The sequence below is a fragment of the Phocoena phocoena genome, chromosome 20 (assembly GCF_963924675.1).
Source record: "Phocoena phocoena chromosome 20, mPhoPho1.1, whole genome shotgun sequence".
Lineage (NCBI taxonomy): Eukaryota > Metazoa > Chordata > Mammalia > Artiodactyla > Phocoenidae > Phocoena > Phocoena phocoena.
Genome location: NC_089238.1, coordinates 18,881,615 through 18,905,285, shown reverse-complemented (window position 1 = coordinate 18,905,285; position 23,671 = coordinate 18,881,615).

The window sequence follows — 23,671 nt, the reverse complement described above, 5'->3', positions numbered from 1 at the left end:
TATCACCTCACACCAGTTAGAATGGGCATCATCAGAAAATCTACCAACAAAAAATGCTGGAGAGGGTGTGGAGAATAGGGAACCCTCTTGCACTGTTGGTGGGAATGTAAATTTATACAGCCACTATGGAGAACAGAATGGAGATTCCTTACAAACCTAAAAATAGAATTACCACATGATCCAGCAATCCCACTACTGGGCATATACCCAGAGAAAACCATAATTCAAAAACACACATGCACCCCAATGTTCACTGCAGCACTATTTACAATATACAGGTCATGGAAGCAACCTACACGCCCATTGACGGACGAATGGATAAAGAAGATGTGGTACACATATACAATGGAATATTACTCAGACATAAAAAGGAATGAAATTGGGTCATTTGTAGAGACATGGATGGATCTAGAGACTGTTGTACAGAGTGAAGTAAGTCAGAAAGAGAAAAACAAATATTGTATGTTAGCACATATATGTGGAACCTAGAAAAATGGTACAGATGAACCAGTTTGCAGGGCAGAAATTGAGACACAGATGTAGAGAACAAACGTATGGACACCAAGGGGGGAAAGCGGCAGGGGTGGTGGTGGTGTGATGAATTGAGCGATTGGGATTGACGTGTATATACTGATGTGTATAAAATTGATGACTAATAAGGACCTGCTGTATAAAAAAATAAATAAAATAAAATTCAAAAATTAAAAATAACAAAAGAAAACAATGAGTGCATTTAGGGTTGTGAATTCTTTCTAAGACTTAGTTTGGTTGCATCTCATGAGTTTGAATTTGTAGCGATCTCATTATCTTTATTTTCTAAATTTTCAATATTTGGCTTATTGGATTTTTTTTGCATTTGCTATTTCTACTCCAAATTAGAGGGTATAGATGGAGTTTTACAAGAATACACACTATTTAATTTCCACATTAACTCATTAATTTTTAGCAAGAGGTGTCTCCCATCAGACAAACTATTCCTAACAGAAATTCCCCAAAATCTGTGACATGCACCTTTAAAGTCCAATAGTTTTCTGATCATTTTATTTAGTACTAGGAGAGAGGGTCTGAAGCTTATAAGCAAATCACCATGGTTTCCAAGACTGCTCCTTAGAGGCAACTTTGAACTGTGCCCAATTTGTTTTGACATTGCAACTAGACCACTCATTCTTCAGGTTTCAATCCAACCCTCCCTTCCTTGGGGAGACCTTTCCCATTACTCCCTATGAGGCTCAGTTTCTCCCAATAGTCCCTTCCTTGCATCCTGAATATCTTTTAAAATAATCTTCTTTCCCCTCTAGAGTGTAAGATCCATGAGATCTAGTACTGCATCTGCCTAGTTTGCTACCACATCTCCTGGGCATAGCCTGACACATCGTTGTTAGTGGGCTCTTAGTAAGTATTTGTTATCTGAATCCTGGAGGGCAGGGATCTTGCCATCTCTTGTCTCATTTCCCTCCGTGCAGTTCTAGATGCAGAGCAGATGCCCAATAAATACCACATTTCAGAAAAGTACATGGAATTGATTAGTTTTCCATTTTCCAGTTACTCTAATCTGTTCCAGGGATCCTCAGAAACTGAATTTTTATTTTATTTTCTTTAGACTCTATAACTCAACAGCTGGAAAAAAAAAAACAAAACTAAAGGTTATTTGACCTCAAACTCTGACAGTAACATGTTGATGCTAATTCAGGCATATAAATAAAAAATTTTAATTCCAAGAAAATTGATCTTCCTTGTTTTCTTGAGTTTGCCTTAATTGTCACAAATATCTTTTTTTTTTAAGAGTTCTTCTTTATATCTAAACTTGCTCCTATTTGTCTCAATGTCACGAATTTGGTCTTTGATTTCCCCCTAGGTATTTTTAGCTATTTCTGGTATAATTACTTCCTGGCCAAGGTTGTGTCTGTCTGACAGACAGAGAGACAGAAAGACAGACAGTATGCCCACCTTTAAACTCAAGGAACTCCCTCTTTTTCCCTTGGAAAGCTAGAGGCAGATCTTGCAAACAGAATTCTTTGCAAAGGCCATGGGATCAAAGACAGAAACTGCACTACAAAATTGTCTCTTGAAGCCATATCATCTTTCCCCTGGAACTTGCAAAGGCCAAGTAGACAATTGCCTTCATGGCAGGAAAAATTTCTGACTCACTTTCTTACCTCCAATTCTCTTTTTCCCACAGGTCAAATTCAAGCTCACCATTTTATCTAAGGCACTGATTTACAGCTCTGAAGACTCCTGTCGTATCACAGACATGATAACTGTCATGGCACAGTGAGCCACAGTCAGCCTCCAACACCTGAGCTTGGATTAGTGATGTTTTGAGTACATGATACTTAGGACTGATAAGTTTTGGGGTCTTTTTTTTGTGATACACAGGCCTCTCACTGTTGTGGCCTCTCCCGTTGCGGAGCACAGGCTCCGGACGTGCAGGCCCAGCGGCCATGGCCCACGGGTCCAGCCACTCCGTGGCATGTGGGATCCTCCCAGACCAGGGCACGAACCCACGTCCCCTGCATCAGCAGGCGGACTCTCAACCACTGCGCCACCAGGGAAGCCCCAGGACTGATAAGTTTTGAATGGGAAGAAACATCAGAAAATACCTGGAGCTTAGGATACCCCACTTTAAGGTAGGGCAGGGGGAGACCGACCTAGGTCACCATAAAGTATAAGGAAATCAAGTTTTTTGGAACTAAAATGGGGTTCCAAGCAGAGTAAAAGCAGTCAAAGTTGAGACAGAAGGGCCTGGATAAGTCAGCATCTATGAGTGGAAGTTACAAGGAATGACTTCCCACTCCTAAGGACAAATGCCTTACACAGGGGTAGCTTTCCAAAAGTATCTTAAGACATTTCATAAGGTGATGCCTTCCTAGTCCTTGGAGGCCTAGTGACCTAGTGATGGTTCTGTCCTGGAGAGGCCGGCATTAGCTTTGAAAGAGGATGATGCTCTGTGAGTTTCCTCTGACCCAGTATTGTAGAATGACTGTTCACGGTGGCCCAGACTACAGGGCAAGAATACATCCATTTCTCTATCACTCACCTAAACAGAGGCTTTCAACGGAATCTTTTAAAGTATGTAGTGGTTGAGGATATGGGGAGGGGGAAGGGTAAACTGTGACAAAGCGAGAGAGAGGCATGGACATAAAAAATAAATAAATAAATAAATAAATTAAATAAAGTATGTAGTGGCCATCCATCAGTCTCTCTCCTAGCACCCATGTCCCCTGTGTCCTTTCCCAGCAGCCCACAATTTCCATTGTTTTCCTTAAATTATTACATAATTCTCCTTATGGTTCTGATGAAGTCAAATCCATCCCCAGCTCCAGCGATGGAACATGTGACTCTGCTTGAGATTATCAGGATATTCCATTGCCCAAACCAGCACAATGGTTTTAATGATTCAAACTGACTTTGGTTCCTCCAATCAAGTGATAGAAGAAGCACGCTGCCCTGGGAACTGTTGGCAGTCAAGTCATCTTGTGATCATGAGATGAAGCCAAACCTACAGAAGGCAAGGGCTAGAGCTTGGTGATGTCGTTGAGCTGCCAGATCCATCAAGACTGTGTTGAGTCTGTCCAATCTCTGAACATTTGTTAACCAATCAATCAGTTAACCAGCAAATTCCTTTCCTTGGATAAGCCAAGTTGAGTTGGGTTTCTCTCACTTGCAACTGCACATACTCTATCTGATGAGCATTTCTCTGGTTCCAGGCTCCCATACTAAATCAGTAAATGATTCCTTGACATTTATTCCAGGGTTTGACCAGGAGCCTCCCCTCTCCTGAGACCTGGGGTATGAGCTCTCCCTGGTGGTGGCAGGGACCATTCTTCGCACGAAAAAATCCTCCTCTGGGTGGGAGGGAGCCTGGAAATGCAGGCCCAGCATCCGGGAACCAACCTTGTGCTCCTCCCACCGACTCATCTGGCCACCAGCAACCCTGTCATTTCCCTGCCACTGGGCTGGCTCAGACAAAGCTCTAGTTGAAGAGATTACAGACAGATGCTCTGGCACAAATCAGAGACCCCGTGGAAGGAAAGCAGTCAGGTTTTCTCTTAAGCGACAGCCATCATTTTCAGCAGGCAGGGTAATTACAGGTTTGCCCTTCCCAGTGCAAGTTATCTGAAGGTAAAACAATGGTGAGCAGCGTGTGCCTGCTTCAAACAACGGAGGGGAGAGGCGGGAACAGAAGGATTCCATCTCTTTTAATTTATTTTAATAAAGCAGGGGTTTTCCAAAAGGCCAAAGGGTCTCATTTGCCACAATGTGGTTGAGATCTGCCAACAGCTTCCCTATACCTCCTCTTTCCCCATAATTCAATCGGAGCCACAGATGGAAGCACTCAGCCAGCATCTTCCTTTTCTTGGCCCTTTCTGAATCCTTCCTCTCTCACTGCCTCAGCTGGAGAGGAAAACTCTCGCCCTTTAAAAGCAAGCCTTCTCATCCTTGCTTTGCTCCACACCCCTGAGCTCCCGTGAGGCTCACCTCCCTCCAGGTCCTTCCCTGGCCAACCCCTGCCCTACAGCCCCTTCTGGATATTCAGAAACAGTGGGACCTCTATATTTGCCTTTATTTTTACTGCACTCACCTGGTCCTCCAGCTGAGCAGACAGTCCCATGAGGGCCATGCCCTGGTCTTCTCTTCTCCGGAGACCCAGGGGCCATCCCAGCAGATGGTGGATATGTAAGAGGGCGTGAGCAGCCTCTGAGTTATATCTGAGGAAGATATGTTCTTAGAATGACCAGAAAAAGAAGACAGAACAATCCTGAACAGACTAAGAGACTACCATTGCCATGCTTTCCAGCCAGTAATAAAACTCCCCCTTCTGAGCTCTGAAACACGCTCACCATCCCAGGTGCTGACCCCCAGACCAGCCCCACCCTCCCCCTTGGTCCCAGCCAATGCTCCAGACATCTGGAACTTTCTTCAAGAGATTTCTTCTCCTATTCTTTCACCACAAGTTGCCTCCAAATTTCAAAACCCAGAAACACAAATACCACCTTATCAGCTTTTCCTGAAGAGCAGAAATAGCAAGAATTTAGTAAAAGCAGTATGCCTCGGGGAGGGGATTTGGGATCATTTCTAGCAAATGGATGGTTCATTTTTCTACCTGGGGCTGTGGAAAATGAGTTCCCAAGTAAACCAATCTCTGTTGTCACTTGGAGGCAGGGTCCTTCACCTTGCTCCCCTCATCAACAGAGAAGCGGGCAGCCCTGCCCCTCCTTTCTTCTGTCGGCGCTCTCTCTAAGATTTCTTACTCCCTCCAGACAACTGCAGGGAGAGGTGCAGCCCACAGAGGCTGTGCAGCTCCCTCCCCTCTTTGGGCTGTGAGTGCATGTCCTGGGGATGGCCTCACCGCAGGCTGTGCCTTCTGACTCCAGGCCAGCGACCTTCTCCATCACCCAGCAACCCTCTTGCCCGCTCCCTCATATGCGCCTGCTACTTGTTTGGGGCTGAGAATGTTGACCACTGATCTCCTTCATGAAGACCTCTCTTCCTTCCAGTGCCTTCCTCCATAAAATGCTGGGCCATGTTCTAGAACCTGGCAGTGTGTGCAGGCTTGATTGGATTTGAGGAAAGGAGCTTCCCTTCTCCAGGGCTGCATCCAGAGCCACCCTCTCTAGCTGCCACCCATCTCTCGTCTCAGTCCTCCTTCCTCATCCCATCTCCCCTGAACTGATGTGAAGGACTTTCTCTAGAAGGGCCTTGAGCTGGAGGAACCCCCCGCCCCCCGGCACCAGCCTGCCTCTCTCCATTCACGGATCCTGGACCATTGCCTTGGGCTTTGGCTGAAATGTCTATCTCTGAAGATCTCAGACACCCAGCTTGTTTCCCACCATCTTCCATATGGGCAGGAAATACCACCATGAGCCATCCAAACTGGACCCATTTTGAAGAATCAAAAGGAGGGTCCAAGTAAGTGTCACTGCACAACCTAGTTTAGAGAAGCATCCTGCTATGAAGGGGTCAAGTCCTGGCATAATGCTGCATAGGCCTTTCTGAGGCAACCAAAGACCTAGAGCAGATACTGCGTAAAAACAATGGGCCATCACAGAGAGGGAGTCTGGGTGCTAGAGATTTCAGACACTTGAAATTCATCTATCCTAGGCATTTCTTCCTCTGTGCTTAAACACACTCGTGCTAGAGAGGAAATTGAGTCCATATGCATGGATTCTTTTAAACCTCAAGCAGCCACATGTTTTCTGGATCCGTTTAATTGTCCATGAAACCCCAGAGTCGTCTGCAACATGGAGGGCACCCAGAGGAACCCCATCTCTATCATTGCCACAGACCACACCCTGCCAGAGCCAGCCACATCCCTGGGCACTGTGGGTGGGTGGGCAGATGGGGCTGCGCCAGGACCTACTGTTAGCATTGTCAGTTCACATGTGTATCCTGCTGACAACTGGTCCAGAATGGGAAGGGCAATCACAGGCTGCTCTGACTTCTTCCAGACTTTGTTTCTGAAGGCAAGACTACTGTAAATGTCTGGACTAAGATTCTGAAGACCTGGTGTTGTTCCAACTGTGAGAGGTCAGACAAGCCACTCAACCCCCCTAATCTCAGCCTCTTCCTCCCTCAAACAGGGCTAATGACACCCGCCTCATCCACTTCTGCAGCATGTTGAAATGAGGATTGGGAAAGGGAGAAGAGACACTTCTATCCACACTCGAGCCTTACTTTCCTTCCCCGTAAGTCCTGTAGTGGAGAGAGCAGGACTTGGTTTGGGGTACAGGAACCACCAGCAGTGTGCATTCACTGCCCTACAGTTTACACACTGCTTTCATCTGGATTATTTGGATTACTTTTTACAACACTCGAGGGAAGACAGGTGTTATTATGACGCCCATCGAGGACACCCCCAAGTCCCATGGAGACGCGGCGATTTGTTCGGGACCCTACATCCCATGAAGTATCAAGGCTGCCCCCAAAGCCAGCCATGTAGCCCTAGCCTTTCCACTTTACCACTGGGTTTCTCTGCCAGTCAGCACAACCCAAAGCCCTCCTCAGAGATAGTTGATGCTCGGGTGGTGCTGGTGATGGTACCTCTGCCGCAGCAGCTCAGTCGCCCACCCCCTCTCACTGTTGCAGACCATGCTGTGGTCCAGAGCTGTGCTCCCATCACTTCTAGGAAGGCATGAGCAGTCCACCTGAGGTTTTGAGATCAGCTCAAATCTTGGCTTTAATGGAAGCAGGTGTCTGGTCCAGTGATGGGGGTCCCTCAGGCCAGCCCATTACCAACCTATGAGCAGCAGGCTGATGTGAGCCAGGCCTTTACTGTAAGGGTCACATATGACAAATGCCATGCACTAACCACAGAAGCACATATTTAAGCAAAAACTCATGGGCTTAACCAGACAAGTGGCAGGGACATCAGGTCTGACTTGATTCGGGACTGAAAAAAAGCCACTAGCTCTAACTCCCTTATCACGTCCCTCATCATCACAAGATGCCTGTAGTTTCTTCCACTTCTGCATGCACTGATTCACATCTCAAAGAAAGAGCATCTGCTTTTCCCCTGGAAGCCCCGAAACAGACCCTACTTGTCCACCTGAGTCAAGTGACTATCTTGAACCAATCCATGTGCTCTGGGGGGAGTGTGCTGAGGTGATTGGCTCCAGCTTAAGTCACGTACTCCATCTGTGGGTGGGGCCAGACTGAGGGAGGATCAAACCATTCAAGCATATGGGCTGAGAGTGACAGAGGGAGAGTTCTCCAAGGGAAATTAAGATGTGATAACTAACAGACAAGCAAATGAAGCCAGGCATCCAAAAACCCAAATATCTACCTGAGGCATTCTTACTCTAATGCAGTAGTTGGTGAACTTGTCCTGCAAATGGCCAGAGAGAAAATATTTTAGGCTTTGCCGGCCATAAGGTCTCTGTCGAAACTACTCAACTCTGCCACGGTACTGTGGAATCAGCTAGACAACACATAGATGGATGAGTGTGGCTGTGTTCCAACAGAACTTAATATTTAGGGACACTAAAATTTGAATGTTGTATAATTTTCACGTGTCACAAAATATTATTCTCCTTTTGAGTTTTTCAACCTTTGAAAAAATTTAAAAACTATTCTTCATGGGCTTCCCTGGTGGCGCAGTGGTTGAGAGTCCGCCTGCCGATGCAGGGGACACGGGTTCGTGCCCCGGTCCGGGAAGATCCCACATGCCGCGGAGCAGCTGGGCCCGTGAGCCATGGCCGCTGAGCCCGCGTGTCCGGAGCCTGTGCTCTGCTCTGCAACAGGAGAGGCCACAACAGTGAGAGGCCCCGCGTACCACCCAAAAAAAAAAAAAAAAAAAAAAAAAAGTCGTGAGGTCCAGGTAAAATCCTGCAACTAGGGAGCACAAATAAGACAGAACTTGAAGAAATCATTGGAACAAAGTGAAAGTTAGCGATTTACCTATATCCTCTCCCACACTAATTTACACAGAGAAGTCTATTAATCATTCTGTGTGCAGAAAGGAAATCGCATTCTCAGCATAAACATAAATTCTCAGCCTAAAACTCAAATGCCTTCCAAGGGATGGGGCAGGCTAAAAGTTTTGAATAGCTCAAATAGGACAAATGGATGAGAGGAGATAATGCATCTTTTGAAATACAAACCTGAAAAGATGTTATGCTCAATTACACTGACAAAAGATTTGGGATCCAGCAATATCCTCCGTGGAATTCGGCAGCTAAACAGGAATGCTAAATCACAGACTCTAACTTAAGCAGGAGTAATCTCGCATAAGCCACATTACATGCGCGTCCACTGGGAGTTTGAATCTGCTCTGATGTTTACAAAATGCTTTTCTCCATCTCTGTCGGAAGGTGAGCTTGTCTGCTAAGACCCTTGCACCTCCAAGTTCCCAAAATGAGACTGGGGTGCTTTGGAAAGAAAACAGAGTCAAGGAGGGCCATGAGGAGGACGGAGGTGTTAAAGGGTGGAGTCAGGACTCTTCAGAGAGAGGAGTTTCAGTTCCAAGTAGCAGTGATAGGGAAAGAAGATGCCAGGAAGGAAAATGAGGGGATTTGGTGACCAGGAAGAGAAAGAACTGGCATGTGGCTGGAGGTCCACGGTGTCACCCTAGGCACAGGCGAGGAGAACCATGACGCTGCCACCCCCCACCTGACCCCTGCTCTCAGCTCCTGAAGTTAGAACAGGCCCTGTGAATCTCTAACTTGTCCTCCCCAGCCAGCCTCTGGGTCCCAGAAGGGGAAGGGATGACCTCACGTGCTTCCCCACCGTCTGCAGTGCAGCTGCTGCATGGTAGGTATTCGTTTAACACCCAAGCAGCAACATCCAGAGACGGGTGTGTGTTAGGTCACCAGAAGAATAGAAAAGAAAGGTTAGACCTTGGAAAACAAGAGCGGCCACATGTTTCCAGAAGGCAGGCTGAGATTCTACGTGATTTATTGGTCGCTGCCATGACAAGTGTGAAAGGCCAACCCTCGGAATTTGTACCTCAGGTATCCTGAGAGGGAGACAGATGAGCTAAAGGAAAGAAAAAAAGGTGTGGGGCGGATTCTAGAGAAACAACCGTGATCTGTGCAGCGTCCAAGGGCAAAATCGGGACCTACAGATGAAAGGCATGGGGAGGCTGGTTTGAGCAGCAGGTGGGGTGTTCTGGAGTGTCAGGGGCTACATGTGGACGATGGAGCTTCCTGCCATGGAAGCTGGTTGTACAGCAGTAAGAGAATTGTCCCCAAAAATGTTACCTGGGAAGCAGTTAAACTAAAGGTCTAAATTACTTTCACCTTTAGCCATTTTGCCATCTCCAGATTTGAAGGAAGTGAGAAACGGAGCCAGGAAGCAGAGAGAGATGCTTAGGCTTCATGGCTGCTTGAGCAGAATTGGAGAATAAGCCTTGACCTTCAGCTGAAGTTGGACTTCCTCATTCTCCCCCAGCTCCAGCCCAGACTTAGGGCCCAGGTGTGGGGCAGACAGGTACGCAGCCAGCGGCAATGGTGGTAGTGACCTGCCCTACGTGCCATGGGACACAGGGCCCGGGAACCTCAGGGACGAGCTTCTTCCTGCTTCTGGAAGGCAGGTAGGTCATGCCTGGGTGCACTCTCCACTGGGTCACACAAGGAGAAGTATCTGACTTTCAGAGACATCCCGTGGAAGGGCAGCCAGACAGCCCTGGAAAGGGCACTGGGAACTTGGGGGACCGGAGGGGTGCTGGCCTTCCATCCAACATGATCTTTGGGGGCACCACAGGAAACCGGACCCATGCCTTCGGGAGGCCTGGTCCTTGGGGTTTCCAGAGAAGGTGCTAGCCTCTAGGAGCTGGAACAGAGGACACATGACAAACAGCTCTTTAGCCATCTGCTGAGGAAATACCAGGGTAAATTAAAACGAGAGTGGATTTGTGACTTCTGTCTTTTCCAAAAAGATAGTGTTGGCAGGTTTATGAGAAAACCATTCCCAAACACCTTGAATTTATATGGCACGCTTTTTTCAAAAGCTCTTCCACATCTGTTAGCTCTTTGAAGCCCCTGGAGGCAGGTAGGGCAGGGGGAGAGCTGGGTGGGGGAAGGAGCCCCAGAGAGCTTGGACCTCGGGGCCCCTTGGGGAGAGGTTGGAGTGGCCCGTGGTGCCCTGACCCTCCACACAGGCCCTTCTCCTCCTCCCAGAGCTCTGGCTAAGGGCCACGTGTCATAAGGCTGGAAGCAAAGTGACCACTTAAGAGCTGAGCGGTCAAGTGCAAGTCAGCCCTGGGAGCGCCCCTTTCTCACACACACCGCCCTGCACCCCTGAAAATTAGCCAAGTCTTGGAGGTAAGGGAATAATGGCTCTTCAGACAGAAACAAACAGAGGCTGATTGACAAGGAGGCCCCTCATAATCAGTGCTGCAGTAACCTATACTAATTATGGTGTCAATTGGTAACATTATAAAGGTTGACGCTACATAATGAAAAAAGAGCATACACACAGGCAGAGCGAGTTCAGCAAATGTAATTACAGGGTGACATTATTGGCAAATAGTATTTTATGAGGGATTAAGAGGGATGTGACATAAACACATTCCTAAACTTACAAGCTGCTCAGGGGTGGGAGGACCTGAAACTGGTCAAAGATTCACCCCCGGCCACTACAATTTGGTTAGCTGAGTGCTTCGGGGAGCCCCTGAGGTCTTCTGGGCATCCCCCAAAAGAGATGTTGTTAGGCAGAGATCACTGCTCTCATGCTCTAATTCCTTGTAGGCTACATAATATCCTTGTTCCTGGCCTGTTCCAAGCTCTTTAGTCCTCAAATCCTAAGATCTACGACTGTCCAAGCCGGAAGGCCCCATAGATGCTTTACAGCAAGTGTGCTGTGGGATGAGAGCCTGCCCATTCATTGTAACAATATTATCCATGTTCAACATTATCCATGGAGCTCAGGCCAAGGTCTCTGTTGTCCCTGTGTTCCCATTCTATGGAAAACCAAAGAAAATTAATAAAGCAAATCAATAAGGTTATTCCAGATTCAGAATGATACCAGGTGCTCTGATAAAAACTGAATGGAGTGATGTGATAGCAGGTGGATGGGAGGGAGTGGAGAGACAGGCTTCCTCCTAGATGGAAGGTCTAGGAGGGCTTCTTGAGAACAGGACACATGACCTCAGTCCTAGGAGCTGAGACCCATAGAAGGAGAGGAAAACTGATCTTCCAAAGATGCCAGCTCCTTACTGGCAGAAAAAGGGAGGAACGCAGGTGCCCTCACTCGAAGTCTGGGGTCTTTCTGTTGCATCAGGCACTCCCAGCCAGGATGTGGGCCAAAATGGGAAGGGACACCATCAGCCCTAAGCATCTGTGGGGACACTGTGTTCTGAAGATTGAAGGGGCATGAGGGATCACATAATTCAAAGTCCCTAAAACACTGGAGAATCACATGTGCTGCGTGTGTGATAAAGGAGCTTCCCCCCAGTTCTGGTTGTCTATTGCTACACAGCAAACCACCCCAAACCGAACAGCAATATCTCATTATTTTTCCTATTTCTGTGTGTTAACTAGACAGTTCCAGCTCCCAGTCTCTTCTGTGGTTACAGTCAGATGATGGGGCTGGAGTCGTCCAAAGGTCTCTTCACTCATGTGACTGGTGCCTGGGCCAGAATGACTGGAGAGCTGGGAGCTGGCTAGGCCCCCCTCCCTGTGGCCCCCCTACACAGCTAGGTTGGGCTTCCTCACAGCATGGCAGTCTCAGGACATGAGGGCTTCTTCCATGGATCCTGGCTTCCTCCAGGGTAAGTGTTATAAATGGACTAGGCAGAAGCTACAAGTTTCTCAGGACCTAGCAATGAAGAGACAGAACATCCTTTCTGCCACACTCTGTTGATGAAGAAAGTCACTAAAGCCATCCCAGACTCAAGGAGAGGGAAATTAGACTCCAGCTTTCAATGGGAGGAATAGCAAAGCATTTGTAGCAGTCTTTAATCTACCGTACACCCTCTGCATTAAAAATACACAGCCTCTATTAAAGTCCTGCTTAGCCTCTTGACAACTTAATAAATGTGTCATTCACACTCAGATTGCCTTCACTTTCCCCCAATTATTCAAAGAATTAGTCTATATTTATTAAGGGCCTTCCAAGTAAAAATGCATCACGCTTGGTACCATGTGCCATACACCATACACAATGTACTGTGCATTTTTTGCAGGAGCTTACACTCTAGATAAAGTGCCACATACTTCAATTTGTAATAGCTGAACTTATTTTTAAAGTGAAATTTGACGTAGAGGTCCAGTATATCAAACAGATCAAGGTGGGACTATTTTGGGTGAGGTGAGAGCCACAGGGCACCTCTGACGAAGCCTGTGCTCAGAGAATCACAATGTGTGTGCCATTGCTAGAGATGGTGAAAGGAAATTAGGGAGTGAAACGTCTCTTCTCCATATAAGAAGCTTTCCTGATGAAAACATATGGACCCAGCCTTACGGGAGAGCTTGTGTATATATATATATATATATATATATATATATATATATATATATATATTCATTTTTTAATTTTTTAAAATTGTAAATCTATGCCAAACTGGCTTGAACAGAAAGAACACAAGAACAAGTAAGTCCTAGGGTGTCTTGTTTCAGGTAGGGCTGGATCCAGGGGCTCATGCAACATCACATACTACTTAACATGCAATATGCTAACTAACACGGGACTGGGTCTCTCCAGTCATCACCTGTTCTAGCTTCACTCTCAGGGGCACGTTCTCTATGTCTCTGGGAGGACAAGGTGGCCACTAACAGTTCCAGCCTTACTTCTACTGTTGGGCACTTTCCTCAGGCTATTTCCACTAATTCCAGCTCTGATTGGCCTCGCCTGGGTCCTGTGCTTAAACCCACACAATCTGAATGGTCAGTGGATGATGTCCTGCTCTGACTGTTGAAGTTTAAGGCGACATATGCATGCTTGAGCCACAAGTGAGCTGGGGAGGTCACTGGTACTGAGAGTGAAGCAATAAGAATTAGATTCTCTTGCCAGAAGAAGGCAGCCAGGTAGCTGGGCAGGCAAACACACCTGCACAGAAAGGAAGGGACAACAAAGAACTAAGAGGCAGGAGGGCAAGAGGCCAGGTCTGGAAGAGCTGGGCATTCCCTGGTCCCTCCCCACAAGGTGAGAGGAGTGGTCAGCTCTCTTGACCCTATGTCTCTGGGAGGAGGTTTAAAATCAGTGATCAGGACCCCACTTTGGACCCTGGCTCTGGCTCTGCTCTCAGCTCTGTGCCGGGCACCAAGAAGTCCTCTGAGCTTGGGGAATACCCAGAAATGTTCCAGAAAACCTTTCAGCAGGTGCTTTGGCCTGAAATGCAGCCAGGGGCAGGGAAACACAACTGCCATACAGTATCATGAAACATTGCCATTAAGTTTAATGCCTTTGTAACAAAGAATGCCACATTTATTATCACAAATAAATCCGTGGATTTAACACCCATCATGTTTCAGACTTTATTTTTCCATATAAAATAAATATGGCTAGAGTATAAGATTATGACTGCACCATTATTTTCTAAAACTATTTAATTTAAGCTCTGTCTAACTGCCTCATGCTCTGAACCTGGGCACCCTATCCTGGGGGAATGCTTGCCCCACTGAGTGCAGCAGACAACAAGGTTTCCTGAGTCCTGCACAGGAAACGTCTGGGTTTCATCACTGTTTAACGAATTGTTGCACTCTTTATAGGATAAACAATAAACTGCATGTGACTTATCATATTACCCAATAAATCATGTGACAAATCATTAGGCAGAGTGATAAAATCAAGTGTCTTAGAAATATGTTAATCTATGATGCCAATGTGTAAACTAAACAGTTGCTTAAAAACCCTATTTACTAATCATTTTTACATAAAGGAAGATTAACGATTATGTAGATTAAATGTGTACTTATTCCTATGAACAGCAGACAGCCATGTGCCCAATTGGCCTTCTCTTTTTAGCAAAGCCCCCCCAAAGCCTCCCTTTGTAGCACGGTTCCTTCTGCCTCCCTCCTCCCTGAATGCGCCTTGATGGGGAAAGGACGCTGAAGAAGCGAGGGCCAGAGAAAGAAGTGGTTAATGAAAAGCGTGTCACCGAGGGGCCTGGCGGAGGGGCTGTTCTCACCGTAAATTCTGTAATACGCTAATTAACACTTTCATTAGGGCTCAGAGACAGGTTCCAATGCTGCCTGCTTCTCCAGCCTGCCTTCGACCCGGCGCTTTTTCTCGTTGGTGACAACTATGTTTATAGCTTCTCTGCCCATCGAGCTGGCTGGCACATCGAATTACCCTCAAGAGTACACGGGCATCACGTCACATTTACGTACCCGATATCATACGTGACGAGCTGTGCCACCACCAAGGCCTTGAATGCACATCCTGCAGACGGCCAGCCCACGGAATGCATAGGCAGATATTAAGCTAAATCTTTTTGGAGTCAAGCTTGTTTCACATCAGTTACACAAACATATTGGCTCCTTTAAAAGAACAAATGCTTTGTGAGTAAGGGAAGGACTCCAGGACTCAAACCTGAGAAATCATTCCATGCATCAACTCAGCCCTTCTTTCCTAAGGTTGTTTCTTAGGGGAAGAAGGGGAGAAGTCATTTGGCTTCTAGAATATGAGTTTTGAACCACATTCATTATAAACTATGGACTTTACCAGGCAGTGTAAAGGGAGAGAAAGGGAAGGCCCTGGAGAGGGTAACTAGGAAGACGATGGGAATATCAGAGAAGATATTCGTTTTCCTCTCTTGCATGAAAACGCTGCTAATCTTCTCAAGAGTCCCTCCAATTTTGGATTTCCTCAGTATTACAAATCAAACCCTGAAGCTGATCTTGCAGTGCAGAGAGAACTGAAGCCATATCAGATGTATTCGAAGACTCCCCTTCCATTTTGCATGAAGCCCATGTTAAATTGCTTGAGGAAATGCTAATAGCCAAGGTTTGGGAACCATCATTCCTGGTACCTTGCGAAGTGGCTATTGAGAGATTGGGAAAAGGTTGGGAGATAAGCAGGGTGTCAAGGATTACACCACATTGTCATTCTCCAGAAAAGCTCTAAAGAATGAAACGGATACATTTTACTGACTTCAATTTCCGTGAGCTACTGGGAAAATATTGCCTCCAAGGCAGAAATCCAAGAAATGAGTTTTCACGCGTGGTCTTTAGCCCTTCCCAAGAGACAGGACATTAGGAGTTCAGAGAGGAATGTCGTAGGAGTTCCAAGTCCCTGTATAACCCCAGGTGCCCGGCTTCTCCCCCATGCTGCCCCTGAGAAGCCTCTGTGGCAAAGTGGAGACAACTTTCAGAGGAACTGACCCCAACTGCCAAGATAAAACAAGAAAAGGTTCAAAGTAATTTATATTTCTAAATGCCCAGAAAAGAAATAGACTAAGTGACAACAAAATTCTCATCCTATTTTCCCTTCTTCTTGTCCGACCCACCTCAAAATCCACCCTGATTCACATTTCAAAATACTGCCTACATCAGTCAGCCTAAGTTGAGTTTTGCTTCGGTGACATAATAGCTCAAAATCTCAGAAGCTTAAAATGAAATTTTATTTCTTGCTCTTGCAATGCCACTGTAGGCCCAGGGAACTCTCTGAAATAGGTATCCTCCCTGTGATGGTGCAGGAAGAGAATCTGCTCTATTCTCATGTTACCTCCATAGAATTACATGCTTTCCTAATCACTGAGGAAGAAAGCATGTTCTAGCAAGGACTAATTCTTAAATGCTTTCACCAGAATTGACACATCAAATTTTTTTTTTTTCTTGCCAGAATTAATCACATGGTCCTTCCTAACTTCAGGGATGAGGAATTATCATTCTCCACATGCCAGAGGTAGGAAAAAAGTAGATATTGGTGAACATTCATAATGTTGATCTCACAACCCACTTCCCTTGTCTGCAGTCACACCTACATAAGCCAAAGAGCAGAGCGCCCTATTAGGAGGGATCATTTCCCAGTATCTTGCTGCTACAATCTGGATACTACAGCCTCAGAACTGTGGTAAATATACCCCATTAAGGATGGGAAGATGCACAATTCTGTGCATCTTTTTGTACTGCTCAACTCTGCAAAGAGGCAATGTACTCTAATGATCAAGATTCTGGGGTCAGACAGCTTGCACTTGAATCCAAGCTCTGATACTTATTACCAGTATGACCTTGGAAAAGTTAATTAATTTCTCCTTACCTCAGTTTTCTAATCTGCAATGTGGAGCTAGTAATAGTGCTTGACTCATGGGTTTTTGTGAAGATGAATTGCATTAATTCCTGTGAAGCCCTGGTACTGAGTGAGTGCTATAGAAACGTTTTCTGTGACTGTGATGCTTTACAATCTGCAAGGGGTACTCACGATGATTGGCCCACTTGGTCATTATAATTTATCTAAGGAGCAAGCTCGCCCCATCTCCTGCATCTTCCTCCCAATCCCAGACAGAGCCCAGAGACAAGAGAAGGATGTTGATTTGTTTAAAGCCTGAAGAAGGACGTTAGAAACTAAATTTGGGGAAAACGAATGGCTCTGCATATGAAAATGAGACGATTTTGAAGGAATGTGGCAGAAACAGCCATACCTGCCTAATTGTCCGTATGTCCCCTATGTTTCTCAACCCCCTTTTATGTTGAGTGGCCTCATAGCTAACTAAAACCAATGAGTTGTGAGCAGAAGTAACATAGCCACCTCTGGGTTACAAGACTTGGTTGCTGCATTCTCCTCTCCCATCACAAAAACTGGGGAGATCCCATGTTAAGAAGGTGAAGCCTGGATTGCTGAGTTATCCCTAGAAGAAGGCCATCCTGAAGACCTACAGTGGAATTGCATTTGTGAGCACTTTTGTTGAGTTAATCCATGATATTTTGGAGCTTTTTGTTACTATAGCATATCCTAGCCTATCCTGACTAATACAAAGGGGGTTTGTTCCTGAAAGAAAACAGCAAAGAACAGAGAAGATGTTCTTCTTCTGGCCAAGCCAACTGGGGTGGCTGGAAGTCTCTTAAGAAAAATAAATAATTTATAAAATGTTTAAGCTGTTTTGCATTGCTTTGATGTTAATGTCCTTTATCTCTCCTTTTCTGTTTATATTTCATTCTGTTTTGTGTTTTATTTTGTAAGTTTTTGCACAGGGACAACAATTAAAGAAACAGACAACTCTGCATTTAACACCAGAAGACAACAGCATGGAATCCTGAGGTAGAAAGTTGGCGCTACACATGCTTATGATAATGTAGTAATACATTCTCTCCAGATAGCTTAGAGGTACACAAAGCTTTCCATAGGTTATTCAAATCAATAATAGTCACTCTGATTATATCTTACAAGGTAGACTGACCCTAGATCATAAAAACCTGAGTAACAGATGAACAGTATTTAATATCATCTCACATTTACAGATGAAAGAAAAACAAACAAGATCCCAACAGACCAAGTAGTTTTCGCAAAGTCACACAGAAAAGAACGGGGTGAACTTGGGTCCAAAACTCAGATCTTTTGCACCTAATTCAATAAAATGCTCTAGTATACATATGTTGGCCATTCTCGGTAGACTCAAGGTCAACGATGATCACCATGTTGCTAAATCCAAAGGTAAATTCTCAGCCCGAATGGGTTTGACATATCTGCAGCCTTTGGTGCAATTGATTTTTCCCTCTTCTTTAGAAAATTTTCTTCATTTGGCTTCCAGGACACAACACTCTTGGTTTTCCTCCTACATTACTGGTTGCAACTTTTCAGTCTCCTTTGCTGAGTCCTCCTCCTTTTCTCAATATCAGTGGGAAGGTGCTTCAAAGTTCAGTCCTTAGTCCTTGGACCCTTTTTCTCAGCTCTGTATACTCACTCTATTGATGAGTACATCTAGTTTCACAGCTTTAAATTCCATCTGTATGCTGATAAACTCAACAAATTTATAACTCCAGCCAGGACCCCTCCCTTGAACTTCAGAACCATATATCCAACCACTTACCTGGGATGCCATTTGCCTGTCTAATGGGCATTCACACATTTAATGTACCCCAGACTGAGTTCTAATCTTCATCTCTCATCCAACCTACTCCTGCACAGGTTTCTATATCTCAGTCAACTGCACTTCAATCCTTACTTTACCCAGCCGCCAAATTTGGAAACACCCCAACTATTCTCTTTCTCTCTCACCCACATCCAGCCCATTAGTCAACCCTGATGGCCCTTCAGCAGCTCTAAAGAGCATGGCAGCAGCCATTGTGACCTAAAAATTATCCTTGCTCATCTGTATTCTGGTGTTAGCCTCTTCATTGGTCTCCCTGAGTCACCCTCTTCAAGCCTTTGCTCAAATGTCACCTTCAATGTGAAGCTTTCCTTAACCACCAAATTTTAAACTGATCAACCCCCTTTCCACTGACACTCCATAGGCCCCTTGTTCCAGAACTTAGAATATTTTATCATGTTGCACAGCTTATTTAACTGTTTAATTGTATTCCATCTCCTTCCTACTAGAATGTGAGCTCTAGAAGGGATTTTTTTTAAACTACATCACCACGGCACAGAGAAGATGCTCCATAACATTTTGTTGAATGTTTGAATAGACAACTCTCAAGTATTCCCCAGCCTGACACCCCTAACCCTCTACTCTCAACTTCTAGTTACTATCTGGTTGTTGAATTTCTTGGTTTTCCTCTCCCCTCAGATGTCTCACCTGATGTCCTGTGAGACAGTGTGCCTGGCTACTATGTTCCCTCCTTTGCTTCTTTTTTTTCTTTTAAATAAATGATTGTTTATTTAAGCCACTGAGGTTTTTTGGTTTGTTTGCTTTGTTTTATTTATTTATTTAGTTTTTTGGCTGCATTGGGTCTTTGTTGCTGCACGTGGGCTTTCTCTTATTGTGTTGAGTGGGGGCAACACTTCGTTGTGGTGTGCAGGCTTCTCATTGCGGTGGCTTCTCTTTGCGGAGCACGGGCTCTAGGCACATGGGCTTCAGTAGTTGTGGCGCATGGACTTAGTTGCTCCACAGTGTGTGGGATCTTCCCAGACCAGGGATTGAACCCATGTCCCCTGCATTGGCAGGCAGAGTCTTAACCACTGCACCACCAAGGAAGTCCCTTCCTTTGCTTCTTAAATAGCCTTCCAGGCTCCTGTGGCAACAACAAGAAAAAAGTTTTCCCCCTCTCACCAGGATCATTCTCTGCTTCTCTGAAATGGATTGGAAACCTCATGGTCCAGCTAATTGTTTTCCTTTGTCATGACATTTCTCCTGACTATGCCAACCCCTATTGACCTCCCCCATTTCTGAATGATTTGGAGGCATGTTTGATAGTAATAATAAATATTTACATGATTAAATGTTGTAACAATAATAGTAAGGAGATATTATTCATACGCATTGTACCCACAAGGAGGCCCAGAGAAGTTAGACTACTTATCCAAGTTACAAAGAGTAAAACTTCAAATGCAGGCAGGTCTAAATTCAAATCTTGTGTCCTGAAGTCTGTCACACTTACTGTGAGAACCAAAGTTAAATTCTTGGCCCTTTCTAATTATTTCCTGAAGGTGAGACCCAAGTTCCCTAGTGGCTCAAATACAAGAACTGCCACACTCCTGGTCTGTTAATCTGAAACCTCTATGGGGCCCAGCACATTCACGGCTTAATGGAGACTTTTTGCCAAATTCACCAGATTTGGTGACTTTTGCTTGGGTAGGAGAGGAAACAGGACAACTTTCAGATCCATTACCCAAAGAAAGAACACCCTGGTGGGAAAGTGCCCCATGAGGGAGCCAGGCAATAAGCCTCTTGCTCTCTTCCCATCCTGCTTCACTCCTGCACTTGGCGGAAAACAAAATGGCACAGAGCTGTTCATTACTATAGGAAGAGAAAAGACAGGTATGCTTGCTCAATTTCCAGCCAAATGATTTTCTGCTCCTTAAGTGACCTTTTCAGGCATTATTGTTATGAGGGTCTCAGACACCTCTGGAATCAGCTGATATAAATTCATCCATCCACCTGACCAATCCACCAGATCCATGTGACCAATGTTTGTTTATTGATGCCTACCTGCATACTCAATCCCAGGGGAGATACAAAATTTCTTCTTTGTGTTACCAGATTACAAATAAGCTGGTGCAAGTGACAAGTCAGAGAGCAAGATAAGTTACTGTCTCCATGCACTGTGCTTTACAGTTTATAAAGCATGTTCTCATACATCTTACCTTAACTTTAACATCTCCTGGCTGCAGACACTGTATCAATGAAGAGCTCGGTCCAAGATCATAGAGTAAGTATGCAGATATTCAAAGTTCAAACCCAGTTTTCAGACTCTAAGTCCAGTGCTCTTTGCACCAATCCAATTACATGGATCCAATTACACACCAGCCAATTACATCCTAATCCCTACCTAAGTGATAGAAAATAGGTGGAGTCTGCTCTGATCTCCTTCATGATAGCCAACACTCAACCACAAGCTGGGAATGCTCTTACTTATCACTGAGGGCTGCCACCTTGCCTTGGACATGGTTGTAATCCCTAGAAGACAGAGAAAACTCCTGTAAGGAGCAATGCTCAGCAAGACTCTCCCTTAGCCACGAAGTCTTCCCCAGCTGCTCCAGCCACACACACCTGGCTCCTCTCCAAACCAAGTACAAAGTTAGTGCTCAATAACCATGTGCTGGATGAGGGAATATGGACCAAGTGTGACTGTGGGCTACAGCATCTCTTATGGTCATGATCTCTATCCAAACTTCTTCCCTTTATGATCTCATCCCTCCTCTTGACTGTGGGACACAGGCCAGCCTTTGGAATAAGAGGTGGTTCTGGCATGATTGTGTCTATGGGCATTCGATGTCTTTCAGTGGCCAGGAGAATCAACCACAGACTCTTCAAACATAACTTCCAACTTTGCTTCTCTAACTTCCAAATTCGTGATAAAATGGAAAATCCTACACCCCCTTGCTGGCCAGGGTGCCAGCCCTTCCACCCCGAAACCATCTCTCCGTCCTTGATGTCAACTGTCAACATCTCAAACCAGGGCTTGGGACTTTGCCACATGGGATGCCTTTGGTCAGTGACTCAACACAGCGTGGTTTGGGTGGATTTAGTGCAATCTATAAGGATTGCAGAGAGCTGTTTAGGGAGAGTAAAGTGCCTGCCCCCAGTCAGGCAGACAGTCCACGCCCAGCCAAGAAGAAAGCTAAAAGAGTCACCACTCCCACTGCATGTTCTAACCACTAGACTGAGCTCCCGTTGCTTGACAAAAATGATTTGCTTTTAATTAAAATAGGAGCATAAATTATTTTTATCCCTGTATTATTGGGTGGTAAGTAAATTCACAGTAACTCACTGGATTTTTAAAAATCTATTTTAAATATAAACACACTGCCATATTTTCTGTGGGTTTGAAAGCTTATGTTAAGTTTGCAAATAAGTCAACTCCATAAAGATAACATCTTTCCCTAAAAAATGTGTTGCAATCTAATAGCATGCTATGGAAAATTAACATCTTATTAACAACATACATGAACCATCCCTCAGTTGAAAATGTGCAGAGTCGACCTGAGTTCCTTACTGGCCCCTGAGCCCAGGTTGACTGACATGGCAGCCTCCAAACTGTCTCCCTCCTCTGGGGGTGTTCTCTGCACCCCTCACAGGACTGTCATTTTATTTTGAGTGGTGCCAAACTTTATTTTTGAACCTACCTTGTTACATGTCTGACAGGTCCCGTATTCACAGAGGGACCTGGATCACTTTGATCCACCTTGAAAAGACGCATGTCAGACAGGGCTGCATGGAGATGTGCCCAGCTGTCTGTCTGAGCACCAAGGATCCAGGTAAACCGCTGTAAAGACATTAACAGACAGACCTCAGACATTTACAGACCCACTCTTGGTGATGGAGACAAAGCAGCAGACTTCCTATCCATTCCATGGAAAATAAAAGCCCAAGGCCACATAGGGCCAGACATCAATTTTAGACATAATGAAAGTTGCCTTCTAGCATCCTCTCTCTTTTTTTTTTTGTAGTAAACATTTTACTTTATTTTTATTTTATTTTATTTTTTAAGGCTTTTTCTATCCTCTTCTGTCCCCTCTGTATCTACCTCTTCCTAAAGAGTGGTTTATTTGCCCAGCCGACTAACAACGGACCACAGCTTCTTATTGTGTCTCCATGACCAAGGTTTTCAGCATCTTTCTTGGACATGAGCTTTTAAGGGGGCTCAGCTGGCACGACACCCAAGCCCGCCTTGACCTTGCTTCTCTCCCCCACCTCCCTAGACCACTGGTCTTCAAGATTTTACCAAAATAAGTCTTATGTAAATAGGAAAAGGGAAATGCTGTCAAAACCTGCATGAGTTGTTTAAATACCATGAATAAGAACCAGTAACAATAGGCACATCAATGAAGATGTGTTTCCTTCAGACTTGGCCATGTGCCACCCAACGCGAGTCCCCCAGAAAACGCCACTAGGCAAATGAGGGAGCTTGGTTCCCCCGCCCCTTCGCAACACCCCCTCCCCAGGAAAACATTTTTGACAAGCGACTCACCCAGCTTTCCCACAGCTTTCCTTTCATTTGCATACTCATTAGAATAATGTGATTTCGTAAAGTGAGAATGTGTAAGTCCTCACCACGTGGAGAAAACCCTGAACCCCAGATTCCAGATGCTGGTCTGCCTATTAGGGTTCAGGGCAGCCGAGAGGAGCCCGGCCTAGGTTGGGTACTCAGCATCAGCCACCCTCTGAGGACGCAAACAGCGACTTCCTAACAAAGGATCATCGGGACATTTTATGAAAATCTTCAGAATTGACCCAAAGCAGAAAGGAGGTTTCAGAATGAAAGCAATGCCTTTTTTATTAATGAGCCCTGGCATCAGAAAAGGGGAAAACAAAGTGATTTCACAGAGAAGAGGATATCATGCATTTTGCTTTCTCCTACTCCTACTTTGTTTTCTTGCAAATGCTTGCCCCTGATTTAAAATGTCCACATGCCAACTTTTAAAAGTGCTATAATGAAATCATTTTCTCTAAGTTATTCCAGGGCATGACTTTCCAAATAACACTTGTAGTGCACCCACTGTTTTTTTTTTTTTTTTCCCATTGTTGTTGTTGTTAATGTATACTTACTGAATGATATCTTGCAAATATTTTTTGGTCACTTAAAAGCAAGGAATAAACAATTGCAAACTGTGTTTTCCCACATCATAAGCTGGTTTTGATTCCCCTACTTTCATGGGTAGGGTTTCTTTTATTTCCTGAAAAACTGGAAAA